Source organism: Macrotis lagotis, chromosome 6 (assembly GCF_037893015.1).
Source record: "Macrotis lagotis isolate mMagLag1 chromosome 6, bilby.v1.9.chrom.fasta, whole genome shotgun sequence".
Classification (NCBI taxonomy): Eukaryota; Metazoa; Chordata; class Mammalia; order Peramelemorphia; family Peramelidae; genus Macrotis; species Macrotis lagotis.
This window is the reverse complement of record NC_133663.1, coordinates 122,603,207-122,625,528: the sequence shown is the minus strand read 5'-3', so window position 1 is coordinate 122,625,528 and position 22,322 is coordinate 122,603,207. Positions and strand designations below refer to the sequence as shown.

General features: G+C 33.7%; 1 long non-coding RNA gene across 1 annotated transcript in view; it reads right to left on the bottom strand.

Moving 5' to 3' along the window:
* Nucleotides 1-19,430, bottom strand: part of LOC141491813 (uncharacterized) — a 31,494-nt gene extending 12,064 nt beyond the window's left edge. The window contains exon 1 of the long non-coding RNA XR_012469773.1: nt 19,282-19,430. This is a non-coding gene — a long non-coding RNA (uncharacterized LOC141491813). The remainder of the gene's footprint in view (nt 1-19,281) is intronic.
* Between the last annotated feature and the right edge of the window lie 2,892 nt (nt 19,431-22,322).

Genomic DNA, 22,322 nt, shown 5'->3' with positions numbered 1-22,322 from the left:
GTGATCACTAATATATTTGGCAATGTCTCCTGGTCATATATTAGTTGCATTAATGTACAGTATACCTTGAATATCAGAAAATTATCAGAAATATTTGATGTAAAGTTTTATATTTTAAATGCATTGGTTCCATTCACTTTCATGCAGTAAAATTATCTTTATTTTATTTTTTATGATATCTTCTGACCCCTTTTTTGGACAAGAATTCTTCCCATCATTAGAAATGGAAAAGATACTAAAATCCATTTTTCCCTCTATCTTTATGCTATTTTTAATGCAATATCTTTTATTCTTAGATAATTTCTATTTGGAAATTGCTATGTTATAGTGTGCTACATGATGGCCTAAATCTATATATTATCAAACTGTTTTCAGTCTTCCTAATAGTTAATATCATATAGTTTTTATTCTTATCTTTATCAAATACTGTGATAGGGAGTTTGAATATATCTGATTCTTATCTAGTCAATTCCACTGATTTACTTTTCTATTTTTCTAACCAGTAACAAATAGTTTTGATTATCATTGTTTTATAGGTTAATAAACGACCTGGAAGTACTTTCCATTTGTTCTTCCATTTCTTTTTTTTAAAAGTTTTTTTTTTTTTGCAAGGCAAATGGGATTAAGTGGCTTGCCTAAATCCACACAGCTAGGTAATTATTAAGTGTCTGAATTCAGATTTGAACTCAGGTACTTCTGACTCCAGGGCTGGTGCTCTATTCACTGCACCACCTAGCCACCCCTTATTCCATTTCTTTTTACCCTTGAATTTTTATTTTTTTGTCTTTTATTCAACACTAAAGTGTTTTGACTATTGCTTTATGGTAATTATATTACTGTTTTACATCTATTCTGAAGTATAATGCCTGGTAATACCTCATTATATCATAATATTCTTCATTATTGAATAGAAATTCTAGAGCTTTTGCACTTGCAAATTTATTTAACTAATTTATTTTTAAAATTATTATTCAAAGTCAAATTATTTCATGAACCATTTGTACCTCTCCCCACCAAGCCTCCCTCAATCCCCCTTTAGCTCCCCATTCAGGATACTTAAACTCTTGTTAACTAAAGTATAGATCCAACCGTTCTAGGTAGGTTCTCATCGTCTGCTCCTAAATTCACTTCTGATTTAATTAATTATAGAATCTCAAAGTACTCAAAGTACTCAAAGTACTGAGACAATCTGGAGGTCTCTGTTAAGAACCTTACAATTGATTGTAAGATTTGGGAGACACTGACTCTGGACCACACCAGCATATGATATCCTCATCAGACAAGCATTAAACTTTGTGGGCAAAACAGAATTAAAATAAGTCAAAAGGAAGCTGAGACATTTACGTTTAGAATAAAAACCCTTGCTTTTTTTCATCAGGGCTTTTTGTCTCAAATAGTGATTCATATTGGTCCTCTTCAATGGAGAGACAAGAACTTACCATACCCATATCCTCTAAGTCCATTATCTCCAATTATATTCATACTTTAACTATCTGAAGACAAATACCATTCTCAAGAGTTACAAATGTTGTATCTTCCCTTATAGGGTTTTATACAATTTGATGATCTTGACTAACATTTGTTTTGTTTTGTTTATTCCTTCCACTTTTCATTTACCTATCTCTTGAGTCATGTATTTGACAATTGAATTCTCTGTTCAGTTCTGGTCTTTTTATTAAGAACATTTTTGAACTCCTCTATTATATTGAACATTCATATTTTCCTCTGACTGGATCTGTCGAATTTTGCAGAGAGGTAAATTCTTGGTTGTAATTCCAGGTCCTTTGCCCTCCAATATATGGTAGTTCAGGTCCTCTAGTCCTTCAATGTTGAGGCTGATAGGTCCTGTGTAAGTCTGATTGTGTTTCCTTTGTATTTAAATTGTTCCTTTTTGATGCTTACAATATTTTTTCCTTTATTTGAGAGTTCTGGAATTTAGTTATAATAGCCCTTGGAGTTTTTATCTTGGGATCTCTTTCTGGAGGATTTCTGTATTTTCTATAAATGACTATTTTGTCTTCTTCTAGCAGATTTACACAGTTTTCCCCTGATAATTTCCTGCAAAATGTTTACTAGATTCTTTCAGGCTTTTTATTTTGTTTAATGTAATATTATAGTCTCATAGATCCATTGCTTTTTATTGTTCAATTCTAATTTTTAGGGTTTTTATTTTCTTCAATTAACTTGTGTGTTTCCTTTTCCACTTGGTCAATTTTATTTTTGAAGAGTTATATTCTTTTTCCAGTTGGTTATTTTACTTTTATAAGAGTTGATTTATTTGGGCAATTTTTCATAATTTTTCTTAATGACTCTCATCTCTTTTTTTTCCATTTTTCATCTTCCTCTCTTCTTTTGTTTTTTTTTAAATTCTTTTTTAAGCTCTTCTATGAGGTTTTGGATGTGATTCCAATTTCTTTTGACATTTCCCCTATGAGTAATTTTTCACTGATTTTTTTCTTCTGACATAGTGTTGTTATCATCTTTATCTGCATAGTAGCTTTTTATAATGAATGCTCTTTTAGCTCTTTAGCTCTTTTTGCTCATCTTCAAGTGTCTGAGCTCTGACACTGGCATAAAGGGAGTATAGGTCCCAAATTTTTTATACTGAGGCTGGAATCTGATACCTGTCTTGTCATTGGTCACGATGTTGCCTATGCAGTCCAGGCATTGTCTTTGCAGAGGTCTATTTCCTCTTCATGTCCAGGTTCTGCTTGTGCAGTGATTTGCTCCCAAACCAGTCCTGTCTTTTCCTCTGGGGTTGCCAGGCTTCAGGTTTTATTTGGGATTGGGACTCTCCCTGCTGTCTTGCTCTCTAGCTACTCGGACCTATGCTGTGGTAGAGCTGTGGAGACCTGGACTACACTATGGCTTGAAACATCCTGCTAGCTTTCCCACTGTCCTGCCTCACTTGGCTTTACTTCTCCTTTCCCCCCAAAGAGACAAAGTCAAGATTCTTTGACGATCCTTCTGGATGTCTACCGTGGAAAGTTTCTTTAAATCTTAACCTTTTTTTTTTTTTGATGGGATCTGTAGCTTTAATGTCTGTGCAGAGGCTTCATTGAACTTTGGTAGTGAAAAACCCAAGGAGCATTGTTTGTCTCATGCTGCCATCCTCTAATCAATTTTCTAAGTTTTTTAATTATCACCCTGGTATTTTGGTTAAATTTCATTCTTTATAACTAAAATTAGGCATACATTTATTTATTATCATTATGTTGTCAGGATATATCATATATCATGGATATTTCTGAAATTATTTAACATTATCTGTTTAAAGAATATTGTATATACATACATATATATGTATGTATATAAATATGTGTAAGTGCAGCTGGGTGTTGCAGCAGACTTTGAAATCAGGAGGAGGAGAGTGCGAATCCAACCTCTGATACTTACTAGTTGAGTGTCCATGGGCAAGTTACTGCACCCTTATTGCCTTGAAGCATCTTTGGTCACTGGGCCCAGATAGCTCTGGAGGAGAAAGCGAGGCTGGTGACTTAGCACAATATCCCCTCCCTCAAATCGAATTCATGTGCTTATCATGGTATTACTTCCCTGATATCCTGGTCTTTGAAAATGAAGGACAAGCATTATGTATATAGAGTATGTCTTTGTATAAAATGTATTTTATGCAATTTTTCATTATTTTAAATGAGATTTTACTTTCTATTGTTTCTCTCATTTTGTTATTGCTTTATTTAAATATTTATTGCTTTATGCTTAGTTTAAATACTTATTCCTTTATTAAAAATATGAATTACCTCAATTATTTCTTTGCTGTTTCTCTAGGGGAGTCTAAGGAAATCATCACATTTTCAAATACAAATTATTTGATATCCTCTTTCCTGATGATTTTGTTTTTAATTCTCTCTCTCTCTCTCTCTCTCTCTCTCTCTCTCTCTCTCTCTCTCTCTTCCCCTCCCTCCCTCTCTCTGTCCCTCCCTCTCTTTTTCTGATACCAGCATTTATAAAAGTAAAACCTACTACTATAGAATTTTGGCATACTTAAGACTGATTACTGTCACACTTTATATCAAATTATGATAAAAATGGACGCAGAAGTGAGACACCATTATCAACTAATAGACCAATAAAGAATAGCCAAAGAAATATAAATAAATAGCCAAGAAATACTCTGTTACATCTATAGAAAAGGGAAAAATTTATGACCAAACAAAATATATGTAACTGCATTATAAACTGCAAAATGAATGATTTTCATTATATTACCCTAAATAGATTTTGCACTAATAAAACCAATGCTGCCAAAATTAAAAGGAAAACAGAAAGCTTGGAAATGATTTTCACAGCTAGGGGTTCTGGAAAAAAGGTCTCATTTCTAAAATATATAGAGATTTGTATCAGATTTATAAAGTTACAGGTCATTCCCCAATTGACAAATGGTCAAAGGATATGAAGACAGTTTTGAAACGAAGAAATTGAAGTTATATATAACCATAGGGGAAAATGTCCTAAATCATTAGTGATTAGAGAAATGAAAATTAAAAAAATAATAGGGTATCATTTCACACCTATCAGATTAGCTAAAATGACAAAATAAAGGGAAAATGATCAATATTGGGGAAAATATAGGATTGGAAGTTTAATGCATTGTTGGTGAGGTTGTGAACTAATCCAAACATTCTACATAGAATATGGAACTATGTCCAAAGATCAATAAAACTGATCATACCCTTTGACCCAGAAATTCCAATACTAGGCCTATAGCTAGAAGAAATCATAAAAAAAATGGGAAAAGCCCCATGTTACAAAATATTCATAGCAGCTCTTTTTATAGTGGCAAAGAATTGGAAATTGAGGGGATGCCCATCAATTGGGGAGTGGTTGAATAAGTTATGGTACATGAATACTATGGAATAATATTGCTCTATAAAACCATAAACATTCAGATTCTAGAGAAGCAAGGGATGAATTGCAGGATCTGATGATGGTCAAAAGGAGCAGAACCAAGAGGACAATGTACACATTAACAATATTATTGTGAGATGATCAACCTTGATGGAAACAGCTTTTCTCAGCAGTTTAGAGAGCTAGAACAACCTTATTAGACTGGCTATGGACAATGTTATTCCCACCCAGAGGAAGAAAAACAAAACAAGATAAAACAAAGAAGCAAAATAAAAGCTTTCAGAATCTGAATGAACACTAAATTCACTTTTTAAGAAATTTCTCTTATACATTTCTTTCCTACCTCATGGTTTTCTTTCTTTTCCCTTAATCCTAATTCCTCATACCATAAATGACTAATATGTAAACATGTTTAACACAAAGGAGTAAATACAATATTAACCTGACTGCTGCTGAAAGGGAGAGGGATGGGAAGGGAGGGTGGAAGAAAATTATGTAACTTAAAAATATACATATGCATATGGATGAATGTTGAAAAACTTTTGTAACGTGTAACTGGACAAATTAAAATAAAATATCAATTGACTGATTGACTTTTGATCTGTTACAGGTTGAAAGGATCTCTCCAAAGGTGATTTCATATTTGCCACTTCTTGTTGAGCAGAGGGTTTGGGATACATATATATATATATATATATATATATATATATAAATATATATATATATATATATAATATATATATGCATATATATATGTATGTAGAGAGATGGATATAGATATATAGATAGATATAGATATATACATACCTGTATATATCTATATATATAGAGAGATATATCTAGCTATCTATATGTATGAAAATATATATATAAAGAGATATCTAGTTATCTATATATATATATATATATGAATCTCTCTCTCTCTCTCTCTCTCTATATATATATATATATATATATATATTTTTTCCTGCCATGGGAGGAGCAGCAGAAAAGTACTCTTGTCCCCCTAAACCCTAAAGATAAGACTTGTGACATTGTTTGAGTGGTATACTGGTTAATTTTTTATAATAATCTCTCTAGAAAAACAACAAAACTTGAAATACTTTTACATTTAATCTGATTGTTAGCATTTTCTCTACCATATCTAAGTCTAGACCACCATAAAAGAAGAAATCAACTCCTTATTTTAGATGTATGCTGATTACTTAGAAACAAATTCTCACATTGATTTCATCCAGATACAACAGAGATGGTAGGAAAAAAAGCCAAATTAATAATAATATTAAGAATAGTCTCTCTACCTCTCAAAGGAAAACCGTTCCAGACTAAATGAAATGATTCCTACTCCTACCATACCCAGATACAACAGATTTAGTGTCTTCTCCCCCAAATTGCTTTATATGTTGTCATTTTTCTCTTCCTCTCCAAAAGAACATAAATAGATCCCTCAAAGTCAGTTGATGTCTTACTTTATTATTTGTAAAACGAACATCCAACATAATTCTTTGAACATACTAAAGACATAATAAATATTTATTGATTGACTTTTGATCAGTTACAGGTTGGAAGGATCCCTCCAAAGGTGATTTCATATTTCTCTGGGTTGGTTGCATCCTATTATTGAAGAAAATAATGTAGGATAATGGGATCACTTTTTCCCCAGTTTTCCTTCTTTGCTTTTTGTTAGTTTTTTTAATTATCTTAAAGAAATTTTAATGTGGTTGAAAATGGCTTCAAAGTGATTCTTTCTAGAGAACTTGAGGCTAGAATAACAAATAGAACTATAATTGCAGTACAATCTTAACCTAATGATAGATAGAATCCCAGGGAATAGCAGGAGTCAATGTGACATTACTTAGGGAGAATCCAAGACTTTTTTTCCTTTATATCTGGCTTATTTTGAAAGCTTTGAAAAAAGAACATTACACTTCCAGAAAATAATTTATAAACAGAAAAATTAAGGGAAATCTTACAGGCATTTAAAAGAATAAATACTTTGAATGTGGGGAATTCAAAATCAGTGATCAAAACTTGGCAATATAAAATTTTTCAACAGAGCTATATAGGTTTAAGATTCTGATGGCAAAATGAGCTTCCAGGACATAAACTTAGAAGGGACCTTATATATCATCTGGTCCAACCCAGTCCAACCCCTTCATCTTATAGTTAAGAAAGTTTTGGGTTTTTCTCTCTGATGAGCTTTAAAAAGTTCATTAATATACACATCAAGACGGTGAGTTGAAATATATAAATCCTTTTGTTGCTATGTCCTTTATTGTTATCCTTCCCACAACATAATACTCAGAACACTCTCAAGCCAGATTATATTGAGAAGTAACTAGGTGGCATAGAAGATAGAGTGGTGGGCATGGAATCAGGAAGATTTGAATTCAAATACTGCCTGACCTTAACTATGTGACCCAGGTGTGTGAATTTGGTCAAGATATTTAACTTTGGTTTCCCTGTCCATAAATGGAAATAAGATGGCACCTACTTCTCAGGGCTGCAAGGATCAAATCAGTATAATATATACAAAGTTCTTCACCAACATTTAAGAGTTATTACATATATGTTTGTTACACCTATAATATCCTCTGAGTAGAACAAAAAAACTAGCAAATTTCATGACTGGGCTATTTGACACTCTTAAGCAGTAAGGTTACTGGACCTAAAGTAAGGAAGACTCAACTTGAATTCAAATCTGTTCTCAGATGTTTACTAGCCGTGTGTTCCTGGGCAAATCACTTAATTTTTTTAGCCTCAGTTTTCTTGTCTGTGAAATGATTTGGACAAGGAAATGCAAACCACTCTAGCATCTTTTATTTTTTTTAATTTATTTTGAATTTTACAGTTTTCCCCCCGAATCTTGCTTTCCTCCCCTCACCCCCCACAGAAGACTATTAGTCTTTACATTTTTTCCATGGTATACATTGTTCTAAGTTGAATGTGATGAGAGAGAAATCATATCCTTAAGGAAGAAAAATAAAGTATAAGAGATAGCAAAATTACATAAGATAACAGTTTTTATTTTCTAAGTTGAAGGTAATGGTCTTTGGTCTTTGCTCAAACTCCACAATTCTTTCTCTGATTGCAGATGCTATTCTCCATCGCAGATACCCTAAAATTGTGCCTGATTGTTGCACTGATGGGATGAGCAAGTCTATTAATGTTCTAGCCTCTTTTTCAATTTAGCAAAATTTATTTGATTGATTTCTTTTTTAAGAAATGTTTTTTTAAATTTTTTCTTTAATTTATTTACACATTACTAAAATATTCTTGTTTAAGGGTAAATGTAATACCCCCGTCCCACAAAAATATAAAACTTCATGAGAAAGAAAGTAAAAGAAAGAGAAAAAATGTGTTTCAGTTTGTGTTCTGATACCATCAGCTCTGTCTCAGCTAGATGGCTTTCTTTATCATAAGTCCATCACAGAAATTACTTCCATATTTTTCCAGTTGCTGTTGCTGATTGTAATTCCCTCCATCCACTCCTCCCCACTACGATCTATTATATTTTCTCTCTCCTTTCACTCTATCCCTTTTTTAAAAAAAATGTACTGTGGGGCAGCCGAGTGGCACAGTTGACAGAACACTGGCCCTGGGGCTAAAAGGCTCCAAGCCTACATGCCATTCCAAAGACCCAGCAACCACCCGGGCCCCATGGTCCCAGAAAGAGCACCCAATCCCAGCACCTTGCAAAAAGTAAAAAATAAAATTGTTATATCTGACTATCCTCTCCCATGATCTACTCTCTCCTCTGACCCCACCCTTCCCCCATCCCACTTCTCTCCTTTTTCCTTCTAGATATCCATATCCTATTGAGTGTATATGCAGTTTCCTCCCTAATTCATTTCTGCTGACAATGAAGGCTCCCTCATTACCCCTAGCCTTCCCCCTTCCATATCATTGCAAAAGCTACATGAAATATCTTTTTTATGAAATTTATTAGCCTATTCTACCTCTCCTTTCTCTTACTCCCAGTACATTTCCCTTTCACCTATTGACTCCATTTTTATCATATATCTTCAAATTCAACTCTCTCCTGTGCCTCATCTATAAAAGCTCCTTCTATCTGCTTTATTAAATGAGAAGGTTCATATGAATATTATCAGTATCATCTTTCCATGAAGGAATATATGCAGTTCATTATCATTAAGTCCCTCTTAATTTATCCTTCTTGTCCACTTTCTCTATGCTTCACCTGAGTCCTGTACTTGAAGATCAAACTTTCTGTTCAGATCTGGCCATTTCAACAGGAACATTTCAATTCTCCTGTTTCATTGAAAATCCATCTTTTTCCCTGGAAGAGAATGTTCACTTTTGCTGGATAGTTAATTCTCAGTTGCATTCCGAGCTCTTTTGCCTTCTGGAATATTATATTCCAAGTCCTCCAAGCCCTTAATGTGGTTGCCACTAAGTCCTGTGTGATTCTGACTGCAGCTTCATGATATTTGAATTGTGTCCTTCTGGCTGCTTATAATATTTTTCTCTCACTTGGTAGTTCTGGAGTATGACTATAATCTTCCTGGGGATTTGTAGTTTTTTTGGATCTCTTTCCAAGGGAGATTGCTGGATTCTCTCAATTTTTATTTTGCCCTCTGCTTCTAGGATATCAGGGCAATTAAAAATGAAGTCAAGGCTCTTTTCCTGATTATGACTTTCAGGTAGCCCAATAACTTTAAAATTATTTTTCCTGGTTCTGTTTTTCCAGATCAGTTGTTTTTTTCAATGAGATATTTCTCATTTTCTTCTATTTTTCATTCTTTTGGTGTTGAATTATTTTGTCTTGATTTCTTGCAAAGTCATCAGCTTCCTTTAGCTCCATTCTACACCTAAAGTATTGGTTTTCCTCAGAGAGCTTTCTTATCAACTCTTCCATCTGGACAATTCTGCTTTTTTTTAAGTAGTCTTCTCCTCATTAACTTTCTGAACTGTTTTACCCATTTTACTTAAGCTGGTTTTTAACATGTTATTTTCTTGAGCATTGTTTTAGATATCCTTGACTAAACTGCTGACTTCATTTTCATGTTTTTCCTGCATCTCTCTCATTTCTTTTCCCAATTTTTCTTCTATCTCCCTTACTTGTTTTTCAAAACCTCTTTTGAGCTCTATCATAGCCTGAGCCCAACTTCTATATTTCTTGGAGTCTTTAGATACAGAAGCTTGGACTTTCTCATCTTCTGATTGTGTGGTTTGATCTTCCATAGTACCAAAGCAATTGTCTATGGTCAGGTTCCTTTTTTTCTGTTTACTCATTTCCACAGCCTGTGCCTGGTTTGGGGGGTGCTCCCTGAGCTTCTGAGTATTATTGGGACACCCCTCCACACAAGGTCCTCTGTGTGTGAGGCTCTGATTTGTCTCCTAGTCTTTCAAATGACCACAAGAGCACCCTTCTACCCTGGGGCTGTGAGAGGGATCCCTGCTCTATGTGGGGCCCAGACTGCAACCAGGGTCTGAATATAGTCAAAGCCCCAGAGTCCTGTTCCAAGAACAAAGAACAGACCTTGACAGCTCCCTCCAGTCCCTTACCTTCCTAGGCTGAGCTCTCAGGGTGCAGTTGCCTGGAGGCTCTTGTTGGGTGGCTCCACAGTCCTGTCTCTCTGCTTACTGGGATCTGGGCTGATGACTTTGTACATCTGTGCCTCACATAAATTCAATTCACCCAGGAGTCATCATCTTGTGATGTCATTGGTATTCAAAAAGGAAGGACAAACAACAACCTTAAAGGCTTGTAGAGAGGATTAATTGCCTCAAGATTTGCAAAGCACTTAGAGTACAACCTATATAGATGCTTCTTCCCATTCTATACTGGTGAATTCCCTTCTTTTTCATCATATGTATCTTTTGAGGTCCACATTATTTCAAATGAATGTCTCAGTTCTGTGTTGGCAATGTAAGTATAAGTTTTGTTAATATTATTGGTTGAAATAGTCATATGGACTAGAAACCATTATACCCATTATGATAGGCAGACAAACACTGAAAAATAGTTATACTATAAGATCATAAATTTAGAGCTAGAATGGATCTTAGTATATGTAGCTAAGCAGATTTCTCCCTCTTTTCTTTAAATGAGGCAACTGAGGTTCAGAGAGGTTAAAGGAACTATTATGGCTCAGAAAATAAATGACAGAGGCAGGTATTCCTGATTCTGTGCTCATAATTTATCAAATATTCCACCACGCATGAAACCCAGGCATCAAGAGAGTATGGAAGGTAAACCAACAGGAACCAAAGGAACAAAAGATGAGAGAGTAAAGGTACCAGGCAGACTAAAATTAAAACTATCTAATTTTAGGGAAAGATAGATTTATTCAATAAGGATAAGAGGTAAGAGGTAGAATACTAAGCTTAGATTCAGGGAGATCTGAGTTCACATATTGTCTCAGAGATTCAGGGAGCCTGGGCAAATGACTTATCCTCTCTGTGACTCCTACCTCCCCTATTACATAAGGGAATTAGATTCGTTCTCTATTCTGAGTATCCTTTTATTTCTAAATCTATGATCTAGCCATTATATGAGCATCTACCATGTACCCAGCAGCATGTCATTTCTTGTCCTAAAACAGATGCAAAAAGTAGGAGAGAAATAATTTCTGTCCTCAAGTATATATAATCTACCAATAAATTAAGAAATTTATTAATTAAATTAAATTAAAAGAATAAATTAAGTATGTAAAATAATTCTACAATAAATGTGTTAAAATTTAAGGAATGATTTGAAGAAAAATAATCTTTTTTATTGATATTTTATTTTTCCAAATACATGTTATGGAAGTTTTTCAACATTCATCTATATGCATATGTATATTTTTAAGTTACAGAATTTCCTTCCACCTTCCCTTCCCACCCTCCTCCCCTCAGCAGCAAACATTCAGGTTAATATTGTACTTAAACATTCATGTAAAACATGTTTACAGATTAGTCATTTTTTGGTATGAAGTATTAGGATTGAGGGAAATACATAAGATTTTTTTTAAAAAGTGAATGTAGTGTTCATCAAGTTAGAATGATTTTTTTTTGTTTTGCTTTTGTTCCTCTGGATGGGGATAACATTGTCCATAGCCAATCTAATAGGGTTTTCCTAGCTCTCTGAACAGCTGAGAGGAGCTGCTGCATCTATCAGGGTTGATCATCTCACGATGTTGTTGTGAACATGTACATTATTCTCTTGGTTTGGAAATGGGTTTTGAGGGCTACAAAAAACACAGCCACAGTTCCTAGGTTCTTATCCAAAGAGATTAGTCCTCTTTCATCTCTTGTCTTGTTTCAAAAAAATAAAAAAAACACACAAAACAAAACAAAAAAAATGAAAAATTAAAGGAACCAGCTAGGCAGTGCAGGAGATAGAGGGCTAGGTCTTGAATCAGGAAGACAGGAGTTCAAACACAGTTTTAGACAGTACTTTATTAGCTGTATGTGCCTGACAAATATTTTAACCCTGTATAACTCAGTTTCCTCACCTGTAAAATGAACTGGTGAAGGAAATGGCAAACCATTCCAGTGTCTTTACCAAGAAAATCTCAAATGCAATGAAGAAGAGTCAGATACAATTGGAAAACAACTATTTTCATCATCTAGCCTATATCCATCAAAACTTACCCTTTCCCCCCTTTTTTCTTAATAGTTTATGTAGCCTTTTTTAAAAAATCACTTTAAGAATTTGCAGTTTTGTTCATGCTACTACTTGTAGATAAACCCATTCACTTCTAGAATCTTCAATTATATTGTGTTCCTTTTAGTCATCCCTGTTCAATGTTGAAACACTATCACAAATCCATCAAATTCAGCATTTATTAAGTGACACTAAAGCACAAAGTGCTGTTGCTGCCCTCACTGAAAATATTGGCTATCACCACTACTGTGCCACTGTGGTATTGACCTTCATAAAAAAAATGGTTCTAACTTTGGCTCCTCTTGATTCTGATTTTTGACCCAGTGGGATTAATTTCAGGTTCCTAACTTTGACTTGTGAGTGATCCTCAGTTGATATATGGTCCTTCATTCATGACTTGCCCAGCTTCTTCCAATCAATCAATCAATAATTTTATTAAGGGCCTTAATAAGGTGGTTATTATAGGAATAAAGTGGTTATTCTTTAGGGAATGACACAATCCTTTTCTTTGACAATTTTGGATTCAAAACACTACACTTTTTTATTATCATCCTGAGGTGTTTTTGTTGGCTTTAGAGTATTTGCTTGCTTTTTGTTTTTCACCAGACATTTGATTTTACTGGAAAACGTAGAGAATTTCAATGGAATAGGAAGCACTATCTTTACCAAAACAGATAGGAAACTCCCCTGAAATTAGCAATCTTAAAGAGAATGGTCTGGCTCATTGACATGTTTAAATGATTAGAGAGTTGATTCTACAGCATCCCTTGGAATCTGACCTGCAGTGCCTTCTGGTTTAGGTGACACAGAAGTAAAATGAAAATCTGTTCCTGAATCTGGAATATTCTTTTCAATATCAAACATTCTCATCAGTCTTCTACTGATTACAGCAGTGACTCACCTATAACTCACACTAACACTTAGTATGCCAGAAGCAGTTTTCTTGAACCACCAAATAGGAAATAAAAATAATGATCTGCAATATAGTGGGAATATGCATAAAGATTAAGGTCAAGTATTTATTACACAGAGTGACTTTTCATTAAAATGTGATCACTGCCATATTTTTCATTTCCTATCATAATCTGGGGATTTCTGGAGCAGAAAAATAGACCAACCTTGTTTTGAAATACATAACAATAAAGAAGAGGAAGGATAAGTAGCAACTTGAGAAAATATGAGTCAATGAAAATATTAATGCTTCCTATCAAAACATGATTGTTAAGGATGAAGGTTTTAAAGGCAGGGTAGTGGGAAATTTTAACATGAGGGGAGGGAAAATAAAACAAAACAAAATAATCTTTGGAACTAATTTAATTAAATTAATTTAATTAATTTGGGGTTAATTTCTGGTTCTGATACTAAATTACTGAATGACTGAGACTGTAGGCTTTATTTTCTTTATGTGTAAAATGAAGGAGCTAAACAAGAGTATCATGGATCTATTTGGTAGAATTTGGTAGTCTATGGATCCTTCCAAAAATAATGCTTTTTAAAGGCATAAAATAATAAAGATCAATTCTAAAGAAATAAAGATATATTTTTACTCTATTCACTCTATACCCAGGTTAAGAAACCCCAACTAGATTATTTTTAAGTTTCTCAAGTTTCTCAAATATATGAGAAATTAGTATTTTTAGTGAATTCCTATTTCAGAATTAAATAGAATCTCTATGAAGACCAGTTCTATTTTACCAAAAACATTTGTTTTGAGTATATGCAGTTTTATCAGTCTCTTGTTACCTTAACTACTCTTTCTTCTCTCTTAGCCCCCATTTGCTTTAGAAGTTCTTTCTATTAAATTGGGTTTTGACTTTTTTTTCACTAGGACTAAAATGCAAATGATTTAAATCAAGCCAAAAAGTGACTGAAATATTTTATTATCTAAGGTATTATCCCTCCCAATCCATTCCAATATGGATTTATTAAGTACTTACTATTAGATACTTTACTAGACTGCAAATATAAAGGTAAAAAATGAATAAAAAAAAATCCTTGTTGTCCTCCAGGAGTTTACATTATGGTAGAGTCTGGAGCATTGATAAATATGCATTTAATACTGAAAATATGTTGTACTGGCAATATGAGTTGAGGAGGGAGAAAGAACTCACATTTTTCAGGATCATTGTAATAGAGATCACAATCTTAAAGACTAATAAACTTGCTTGCATCCATTGATAGATAGCACAAGATAGGGACATGTAGAAACCTGTATATGTGTTGCCTTCTCCTGAAATCACACTATTCATTTTGAAATAACTAAGATGAATCTTCATCCAATATCATGAAAAGATTTATATTTTAAGTCTATTAATTTAGATGTTTATCTTGGGATAGTTTTTCCCCCCAGTGAATATCACCTCAAACAAAAACATTTAAAGTTCTGTTAAAGTAGATATAATTTAAAGCAGCAAAAATGATTCAAATGTTGAGGCCTGCAGTTGAAAATCATCTAGAAATACATAAAGAATGAGTAAGGGTTGGTTTACCATCCAGATCTCCTGTTCATGGCCGGGGGTAGGAAAGGACAAAGAAAATCAACTTGAAGTCAACAGTGATTTGAAATCAATGAAGGCATTAGATAGGGTAAGATGTTAAAATGGAAAAAAAAAAACTGGAATTACATTCTGCTCAGGCATGAGTGCCAGGTATACCTAACTCAAATGCCAACAGTGAAATCTTTCAGTTTCTCCTATCCCTACAGCAGTTCTGAGACAATGATATATGAAAATGTATTGACTTGAAAGGAGAAATTAATTAAAAATGAGAAATTCATAAACGTTGAGGCTGGAAAACTCTCTAGGGTCATTGCCTTCCTGCAAAGGGAAGTTTTCTTCAGGTGCTCACAGTGAGTAGTAACTCCCTCTATGACAACTTCGTATGACTGAAATGAATGTAAAATCTCCTGGCCAGCTTGGGTGCCTGCACTTTTGTTTCCATTACCTGTTCAGGTAATCAGTCAGAGAAAAATCTCAACGCTTTTGCTCATGTCAATTAAATTGGGTCAAAAGTGTAACAGCAGGAAAAAAGAGAGAGAGAGAGATCAGACAGTTACACAGTGAAAGCCCAAGACACCCCAGTACCTTATGGTAAGTGCAAACAATTCACTACACAATTTCTAAGGAGAGTAAGCTCACAAACTGTTGAATGCTGTTTTCCTTTGGGTAAAATTTTAATTAAAAAAGCAGCATGGATGCAGGTTTCAGATCGTGACTATTCAAACAGCTGAGAAAGCTGTTTGAATTTTAAAACCTTATAGTATGTCATTTAAAAATATATTGTTTGCATGAATTTAAATATAATTTCACCAAATTTTGTAGAAGTCAGCCAGGATTAACAGCAGAACAAAGATAATCTTCAAGAATATTTGTAGAATGGCTCCATAGGGATTAGTTCTTGGTCAGCCAGTTGTTTTAGGTCACAGTATCAGTAGTTTCCTTTTTAAAATGATCACAATATTTACTCATTTTAGAACTGCCTAAAGGAAAACAGAACAGATATCTTCTTTTCTTTTGTAAATCAATCATGAACTAATGTAGAGAAATTGCCCAGGGAACAAGGACACATTACCCACTTGCTTCCCTTAAGAGGTTCCTCTGCCCTAGGTCCATATTCCCAGTTAGATTAGGTTCAGTCCTGGGGGAGCCCAGACTAAAATAAGAGGAGAAGCACCAATGTCCCCCTCTCTCACATCTTGCTTCCAGATCCTGGCATGACAGGGAAAAAATTATAACTTAGATTTTTGGTTATATATCCAGGTTCCCTTAAAGGAAGAAACAAAAAAGCTCACTCAATATACAATATATATATATATATATATATATATATATATATATATATATATATATATATATATATACCAGGTATGGGGTAGGTATTTATTTCAAACATAAAAACTGAATGTAGAAAGACACAAAAGATAGTAGCATTGACAGAGTGACTTAAAACAAGATTATGTAACAATTTATTACTACTATGAAAACATCTTAGGTAGCTGATATTGTAAGCCTCATCAGCATTTAAAGAAGTTTTTAGGATTTTTAGGATTGCTGCTGGTAAGTCATTTTATATTTCATGTCAGTTTTGCTTTATCTTCTTTAAATCCTATGTCTTCTAGAAAACAAGACCAGGACCTTTTGTTACCAACTGATCTCCAAGAGCATAGGAGTAGTTAGTGGAGAATGTCCTCCTTGCTGTGCAGGTCAGCTTTATTCCAAAAAACACAGAACTTCTAGATTTCTTAAACTCAAAAGATCACCTCTAAACCTAGATATCTCATTAGATAAGCATTTATCTAAGATAAGGAAAGAGTAATCACAAAAGAGTGGCTAAAACACAGGCAAAGACTTGTCCAGACAGAATATCTGCCATTGGCCACATGGTAGCCAGGTTGTAGGATACATTAACCTGACTTTCAGCTGTCAGGCGAAGCAACTCAAAATGGTATGTAAAATAAATAGATAGATAAATAAACTCAAAATGTTACGTGATACAAATCACAGAATCCAAAGTCAGAGCTATGAAAAAGAAGTTACTCACTCCCCTTTAAACATTTATTAAGTCCATCCATTCTTCCTGTTCAGCAGCCAGTAAATGACCTGCCTGAATACTTTTCAAAGTGTCAGTCCTATGTTAGGCACCTGTGGTCAATATGAAACAGAAAGGTCAGCTTCACATATGTCTGTTTAACCTTTGCTCTGATGATAAGAAATAATTTTTTTTTGTTTTTTGCAAGGCAGTGAGGTTAAGTGACTTACCCAAGGTCACACAGCTAAGTAGATATTAAGTGTCTGAGGCTGGATTTGAACTCAGGTCCTCCTGACTCCAGGACTGTTGTTCTATCCATTGAGCCACCTAGCTGACACAAGAAATAAAAATTCTTTCGATGAATCGAGAAAACTACTTTTCCTTGTAATTGGAAAAAAAATTAAAATAAAAAAATTACAAAAAGAAATAAAAATCTTCCTTGGATTCTTACAAACTATCTAACCAAGTTATGAACCCCATGATTGATTCTATCTCATTATTAATGTTATGATGATTTAATTTGTAATATAACTGATGGAATTTATGATAGATTTGTAATGGATAGGACATCGGACATAAAATGAGAAAGACCTGAATCAAAAATCTTACCCTAGACATTTACTAGGTATACTGGGAAATCTATTTAACTTTTCTGTCCCCCAGTTTCCTCAAATATAAACTGAGGGTGTTAAATTCAATGACCTTTTAATACTTCTTTCAGGTGTAAGATTCTGATCCTATAATCAATGAAAAAAGCAAAAGTAATTATAGTAAAAGGTTTTTTTTGCTGTCTTCTTTATTCAGTCCTTTTAGTCATGTCCAACTCTTTATGACCCCATTTTGGGACTTTTTTGGCAAAGGTAAGGGAGTTACTTTGATTTGCTTCTTGAGATCATTTTACAGATGAGGAAACTTAGTCAAACATGGTTAAATGACTTGGGCAGGTTCACATAGCTGGTAAGTGTCTAAGGCCAAATGTGAAATCAGGAAGATTTTTCCTCACTACAGATCTATCCACTGACTCTAATTTTACCAGTGGCCTTTATAGAATTTGCATTCAATTATGGAGATATCAGTTTGAATGTACAGAGAGAATTAAATAATAAATACAAAACAAGTACACAATAATTTTGAGGAGGGTGATCCAAAATCAGGGAAGTCAGTAAAGATCCATTGTAGTAAATGTCACTTGAACTGAACATTGAAAGGAACTAGGGTTCCAAGATGTGGAAGTGAGGATGAGATGCCATTCCAGGCATGGAAGCTGCAGATGGCAGGTTGCTTTAAGAAAATAAAAAAAATGGCTCAATTTGACCAGAGCTGAGAGGGGGTAACCTATGTATAAAAAGCATGGAATGTCTATCCTTCTCATGCCATAGATAAAAGTTAGGTAAAAGAAAGGTAAATTAACTTTTTTGTCATCTAGGTATTGAATTGAATAGAAATTTGGACCTAAGTCTTCTAAATTCAACCCAGTAGATTTGGATTAATTTTAAACCAGTTACTTTTTACTTCTTAGATCTCTTGTATAATAGATATTATGTAGAGATAAATAGATATTACATACTCATATGGTTGTTGTTCATTAGTTCAGTCACATTTAATTCTTTGTAACCCCATACACCATAACATGTCATGGCTGCAGTTGCCATCTGCAGTGAACTTAGAGCCCAAGAATATAAAATCTGACAATGTTTCCCTTTCCCCCCCCCTTTTTGTCAGGTGCTATGTTCTTAGTTTTTTTAATGATATAATATCTATATACATATAAACATATTATACATACATGAATACTATGTGTATGTTTTACCCATACATTATACACAAGTATATTCATATATAATATATACATATGAATTATATATACACATATGCACATGTATATTTTTGTGTGTATATGGATAACAGAGTAAAAGATTGAGTCCCTATTCCAGGGCAAACTCCTGCTGCTTTGTCAGACTAAGTCCTACAAAAGGTAGTTGACTATTTGTTTCCTGAAGAAGAGCAATAACACTGAGAGGGACTAGATTTCAAGTATACTGCTCATAAACCTCCATCTGTTAAGGTGTCAATTATTAATTAATAAATTGACATCTATTGGTTCTTCCAAACAGGATTTATTATAATAAAGGTTAACAAAAACTATAGTAATAACCACCTTCACCCTCCCCAAATTGCTGACCACAAATCAGTAGTCTTCATACATATGATCTTCTGGTCAACAAAAGGTTTAAACTTTAAGTCCAGCATATCTGTGACCACAAGATTACCTCCTAGAAGTCCTCTTGTCCCAGAAGTCCTCTTCTTCCTTTGTGGAATCTTCATCGCCTTCATTCTCTTCATTACAAAGGATCGCAATAACTGAAGATGTTAAAGTAACAAGATACTGTCTTTCTAGCTCAATTGGATTTTTGCCACTCATGCTCTGGCAAAGTTTCCTAGCAACCAATTCTTGTTGCCAGAGTGATTTGTGATGCTTTGGGTGGATTTCAGAAACTTATCTGTTATTTGGGCACTGCCATGTGAGTATATCAATTCATCAAAGATCAAGAAAGAACAAACACAAAAGTAACATATATTCATAGCACCTGGGAAAAACCAATAGTTTCCCTTCCTGACAGAAGTCTTTACTTGAAAGCTGCCAATAAAGAGATGGAGAGGTCATCATTTGATTTTTTTGGTAGACCCATTCCCTTTTGGGTCAACCTCTCCTGAGCCATTAGTATTTTGGGTTCTGAAGCCAATCAGATTTATAGATTATAGATCATTTAGATTTATTCCAATACTTAGTACTAAACCCTAAGATACTTCAGGAAAAAACAACAACAAAATCAAGAAAAAACCAACTAACTACAAATTTCCACATTGCAAATGAGTAGGAGGCAGAGAAGATCTGTGTGTGCTTCAGGTTCTGAGCCTTCAATGGCTAGTTCCCTACAAATATAGAGAGGCAGCACCGTGAAGCAGGATAAAAGGTGAGTCTTTATTCCAAGTCCTGCCTCAGAAATAAATATCCTAGACACGTGACTATGGTCAAACCATCTTACCTCTTAATTCTTTAGACAACTCTTTAAGACATTAAATTGCAGAAAAGTTGGTGGAGAGATTTTTCATAGCAGAAATTCCCTCCATCTAGGAGGTCAAAATCTCATTAACCAAAAATATGGCTAAAGTTAGACATGAGGATGTTGACTTTGATGAACTGAAACACAATAATGCAGATCCCTAATCCACAAATATATAGGCATTTTATTTTTAAAAAATATTTTATATTATTCCTCCTATTTTAAGATCTACATACATTTCTTTCTTTTTTGCTAATAGTATAAAACTTTTGGCAGTGAAATATAACATCAACTTATAATTAAAGACTTTATTTGTCTCTTTTGAGATACTCCATTGTTATACCCTGAGTAAAGTTTGTCATTTTAAACAGATTTAACATATACACATCTAATCTAGAACATACATTACAGATCTTTGCTTGTTATTCACATGAAATTGTTGCTAACAAAAGCATTTTCTACAATAGGAAGTCTAGGTAGTCAAAATTTTATTTATATAAATTATACACACACATAAATGAGGCATCCAGATTTATGCTTTGTGTGACCCTTTTAACTCTCTGTACTTGCAGTTAAGTTGTATATTTTTCCATAGGAGTACAGTAACTCACAAGAAAATGACTAACATTGAAAACTCAGTTAAGTCTCAAAGATAGGCATTAGTTCTCAGACATGGCACTCCTTTTGGGAAATCAAAGTTTTTATTGCTGGATAAATTAATGTTTCAAATGTATGAATACAGATGCTGTTTGCAAATTTGTCACAATCTGTCTTCCAGCAGGAAGAATTTATACTGTATACAGTAATGGAAAACAGAAAAGTGCATATTTCACTAAATTGCAGCTGTGTGGAAGATTTATATGGTTGTTTTTTTGTCAGTGAAACATGTACTGAAACACCCATGTATTTCACTTGTATGTTGTAAATGGATTGTGTGTATTTATTTTTAAACTAATTCTCCATCTAATTCGCAGAATGCATAATATTCTATGTAGGTTACCCAGAAGTATATCAAATTTGTCCTTTGTAATTTCATCATTTAAAAAGATAGCTTGCATTTTAAATATTGAACATTTAACTTTTAGCATTATAGTGCTAAACTTTATAGATTTTATCCCATGAATTTTCTTACTTGTTGATATTGTATCTGCATAAACAACAAAGTCAGGCAGCTATCTGACTTTTACTTGAATCTCTTTGCTTAGATTACATAACTAATTAAAACTAGATTACTGCCCAAAACTCCAGAATTATTCATCTGGACTCTACTTTGTTATTTAGAAACCCAAATATAACTTTCTCATCAATTCCACGGAATGTTAGCATAGTATTACTGTTACTGTGCTCTAACGAAAATGGAAAAACTTCTAGTATTAATTATTTATGGAAAAAGCATAATTATGATAACAATTTTGAAATAACCCAAATACATATAATGGTACTGTGACCCATTAGAAAGATTACTTTAGTTACAGAATTGTCCCCTCAATTTTTTTCTTTAAGTATAATTTCCTTTTAGAAAAAAATCAAAACAAAGGCCAACATTTTTCAACTGTGAAGTATTGGATCCAATTACTCTCCGCAACTAAAAACAGAGTTTATTTTAATAGGATTTGCAATAAAACAAGGCATATAAAAATCAGATGCATAGGCAAAGATTTTTCATCTTTAATCATTAAGCTACCAGTACAAATTGAGCCTTGCAGTTGTTTCATTCCCAAAGGAGATCAGAGATTTAAAGAATTCAGAGGGATTAAACATTCGTGTTTGAGTGAACATGCTAAGTGTTTTTGTGCCTACTATCATTAAAACTGTATTTTCAATGCTTTATTTTAGATGCATGTAACACTGCCCCCCCAAAAGCAAAAGGTTGTAACTCTTTCTAGGTATTAGCATTAAAGACTACTTTAGTGGATATCCAAATATTACTTCATTTTATTCCAGCAATGAAGAAGATGCAGCATTTCAGAGAATCCTTCCCTTTTCCCATCATTTTCTTTCAAATTGTTATGTCGCATATTTTCTTCTGTTTATACATTATAAACTTATGAGAGCCAACCTGTTTCCCCATTTTCAAGTAGCTGTCCACAAAATTCTTTCTTTAATTTAAATGCATATAAGGTTATGGAATGTGTGTAGGTCAAGGCCCAGTTTAGAGAAATCCCTCTGAATTTTCTAACATTCCTTATTACACCATTTATTCTTGCATCTCAGGTTTGCTGCTGTTATGGTTATTGTTTAGCATG